Source organism: Triticum urartu, chromosome 6A, assembly GCF_056163025.1.
Source record: "Triticum urartu cultivar PI428250 chromosome 6A, HENAU_Tu73, whole genome shotgun sequence".
Classification (NCBI taxonomy): Eukaryota; Viridiplantae; Streptophyta; class Magnoliopsida; order Poales; family Poaceae; genus Triticum; species Triticum urartu.
In genome coordinates, this window is record NC_141878.1 from 602,999,874 (window position 1) to 603,004,177 (window position 4,304).

The 4,304-nt window shown below is 41.8% G+C and overlaps 1 pseudogene; it reads right to left on the minus strand.

Moving 5' to 3' along the window:
- Positions 1–1,416: 1,416 nt before the first annotated feature.
- LOC147967165 (protein FAR1-RELATED SEQUENCE 11-like) lies at positions 1,417–3,656 on the minus strand (annotated as a pseudogene).
- Positions 3,657–4,304: the final 648 nt, after the last annotated feature.

Here is a 4,304-nt window from a genome sequence, read left to right on the forward strand (position 1 = left end):
AAATCAAAGACATATAGTGCAACCCACCTCTACACATATGAGAATGAATGATGGTCAAATGGGAAACTTACGAACACTAGGAATAATACATCTAAGACGGCCCTAATTGTTTACATGAGTTATTTGAAATGAAAATACAAATCATGCACATGTTTTACATTTTTAATAATGAACGCAACTTGCAGGACACATTTGGCATACCCTAGAAGTTTATATGAACTTGCCTAATAATACACTAGAGAACACTATTAATATTTTTGTGAATTATACGCTTTACAAATCTGCACCATGATATTTAATGATATTTTTGCATGGTTGATATTTAATGATATTAATATATATGAAAACACACACATACATGCAAGTACATATGACACTATACAGTTAATAAAATATTTAAAATTAATTTGAAGACAAATTTTGTTATACAATACAATTAAATGTAGGAGAAGCAAAATTTAAGTGATATACATTAAAACGGCTTGACAAACAAACAAAGTTATATGTGATATTTAGCAACATTATTAGTTTGGTAACTATGTTGGCTAAGTAATAGAAATTTCTGTTAATTAAAACTATACTATTATACAACTATTTAAATAAGTACAAAAGTTTAATATAAGAAATTTATTTTAAAACCGGCCAAAGCCAAGGATGTGGATCATAATTGACAAATCCGACCCCTTTCCATGTTCCGTCAGGCGTTTTATTGCTTTACTGCTGTAGGTGAAATAACGGCTCATCAACCACCATTATATTTGATGGTTAGATGATGCTAGGCTTAGCGAAAATAAGCATGACCAAGCTGCCAAAATGTACCGTTTTCTTCAGAAGTCACCCCTGGTTGACATGATGGTATGTGCAGTTGTCTAATCTTTTTTCAAATCTCAGTTGTCCAGTATTTAGGTTGCCCCTCTGTGTCTATCTCCTACAGGAACTTGCTAACTTTGGCGTGTCTGAAGCCATTGTTGCAGCACAACCCCTTGGAGTCGACCATTTGTTGGCTGATGTGGTAGACATGATAAATACGATGATGCCGGTTCGCCAGCGGTATGTAATGCCTGTGTTGTGTTGTTCCTAAAGTTTATTTGTTTTACTGTGGCTTGTTAAGTTTTCTGAACCATATGCAAATTGTAATGTATGTGCTATATTTCAGCATGATTTTTAATATGATTGTAATTCTGGTGGTGTTGTAATTCTCGTCATTTTGATGATAAATGTTTCTATTTTTCAGGTACCTGCACAAGAGGTTATTGGAGAATGGGGAAAGGAGATGGATGACATGGGGAAGAAGTTGCATAAGTGTGTCGATCGTATTGATGAGAAGGTCGAAGCCATCAGAGATGCAGGAGGATTTTGTCCGCACCATGTGATGCACCATCTTGTTGAACTCGTGTTTGAACTCGCTACCCTTACCTAGCAGTGGCCCAAGGCACTCTTTTGCTTTCTTCAACACATGCCATTTGCACCACCGATGTGTTGTATGCGGCATGACATCTTCTATGGCAACCTCCATTGCACGAGCTTGGTCTGAAAAACAACAATTCTCTGTCAGCATATTTCAGGATGAAAACATTTTCATAGCAATCCTAAAAGGAAAGATCAACAGCACTATACACATGAGATCATTTTTTATTTACCCGTGAGCATTGTGCATGGTTGTGGCGCTCCTATCATATGAAAGAACTCTGTGAATATCCGCTTGAAAGTGTCGATTTTCTCATCGCTCATCAGCACCCCTCCAAATATAATGCTCTGAAAGTGATTGTTGACACCAACGAAGAGGCAAAATGGCATGTCGTATAGATTAGTTTTGTATGTCGTATCAAACGTGACAGCATCGCCAAAACACTTAAATTGCTCAATGCTTCTCCCTGTTGTCCACATCAAAGTCTTGACTCGGCCATCACTATCAACTTGCACACTGTACTTGAACTCAGGATAGCCCGCATTGTGTTGAACACCTCTATTGTTTTTGTAGCATCGTTTTCTGACTGCTCTCTATTCAGTTTTCCACAAAGAGTTTTGAGAGATCTCTTTGTGAATGGCACCTCCTTCACAGATCCAAAAAAACTGCCAACCACACATAAACCTTGCTCAGGCTTATATTGTTTTCTCTTAGCTGTTTCACCAAGTCTCTGGTGTATCTATCTATGTGCCTGTGGGATTTCCAGGGCAGCTTCTCCATATAGTTAATTGAGACTGCATGGTTGTGGTATGCTTTGTGTTCGCATATGTACCACCCTTTATCATCCGATCTAAACACCCGCATCAACGCAGGGCATCCACACCTCGTTGAGCGGCTGTTCGTCTGCAATGGCTTGCCCTGCATAGGTTTTCGATGTGTTATGAGAGCATAAAATTTTGAAAGAGCAGTGGCGGGGAAACTTTTGTGTTGTCTGAATTAATGAATCATCCTCACGCACACGCGCATACAAACTCCTGCATGCACTTTTTCTGATGGACATTCAACCTGCTTTTGGCATACCAAACGCCAAACCCCGTCTCCCAGGAATATAGGTTGTAAAACTCATACGCTTCTTCAACCGTGTTGAAGCTAGTTCCGAGCGCGGGGTTAACAACCGTGCCAACCTTGTTGTCTGCATAAGCTCTCATTGAAGCCTCGAGGGCAGGGACTCTGCTTGGGTTGGCATCCCTCTCTTCTGGCGCGTTGCCAATCCTGACACTGCATCCCCCCGCAAAAACGTTGTTAAATATACCATCTACCTATACAGACCGATTCTAACAGTGGTTTTTCTGATAAAAGAATGTCTACCAGTTGATACAGAAATCAGTAAAAGATGATCTAGCTTAAGGAAAACTGAATGCAAGAATTATGTTCCCGAGCTAGCAATAATGCTTACAAAGAGTTGAAAATAAAAGGATTTTTGTTTCTACATGGGGGTGAACTCTGTATATGTGTTTTCTCTTGTTACAGGCAATTACAGGGAGTTCCAATTTCTGGTCCTACAGCAAAAAATGATGTCGTGGAGGTACAATTTCTGGTCTAGCAGCAAAGCAATAACAAATGAGTTTGTGTTTCTTACCGTCGAGTCCAACAGGAGGCCTTTGATTTGTTGACGACGACCCCCTCTGCATCTCCCTCCTCTCCCATTGATGCAGAGGAAGTTTTCTGAGCCGCCATATCGTTCGAGTCGCCAACAACCTCGCTCCCACCATTGTTGTATGAGCCGAGATTCACGCCCACCACTCGGGACTGCTCTTTGGCGCTGCTGTCATCCATCGGCTCAAAAGAAATCACATCAGAGGAGCGCCCGCAACCTGCATGGATGGAAGCAACCACAGACTCCACAACATCGATTCCTCCAGCCAATAAATCACCATCATCTAGTCAGATATAAAATCCTCATCTAGTCAGATCCAAATATCATCATGTAGAAGAATTACTGTCGAAAGTTCAGGGACAAATTCAAGAATCTGAACGCCAAATCAAAGAAATACTCCCTTCTCGGGGGCAAGCAACGCAAGGAGGAAAAGGGGAGCGAGATTGGGTCTCACCCTGATTCTGCTTCCTCAAAGAAGAACTCGAGGCCATCCATGGCGAAATGCCGCTCCGCACAACCACGAACTGGAAAGGGATGAATGACTTACAAGGGTAGGAAGAAGCACCACTTCGGGCGTTAAGTCACCTGCATGGCTAGTTGGGCCCAAGATTAATATCGCACCTGCCACCCCTCACCTACATGCGCTATTTTCAAACGAGCCCAGTAAGCACAGGGCGTGCCTGTGTATCCAGCGCGCACCCGAGGCCCACGTCCAACTCTGGCACAGCAGCCCACAGCACCGATGTATTTCAAGTTAGCAGCTACCATATACATCTGACAAAAAAGCGTGCACGCATCGCAGCACTCTACTGCACGGCGCCAGATTTCAGCCTGCAGGGTGCTCGGCCACCAAAAGGCCACTCTCAAATCTTATATGTGAACTTAAAAAGAAAAGGAGGAAGTACGATGCTCTTTTTGGTTAACAGGCACAACGGATTGTGTCGTGTGACAGTATTATTCTTCCTTTCGCAGTTTGTGAGCAAAGTGACTATGACAGAAAGCAAAGCCATATCTCTAGACAACTCAGCCAGGCATGAGTGGACGGAGACTAGCAACAATGGGGAGTAACTTAGACTAGCAACATGCATATGTTACTAGTCTATGTTACTACCTCTATAATGAAGAATAACATATGTGTGGTGTCATGCAACACTTCATTTATTAGGTTGTAGACTCATCTTGTCTTGGTATGTGTGATGTTACTCATACTAGTTACGTTACCACATGCCTCTTTTTCTT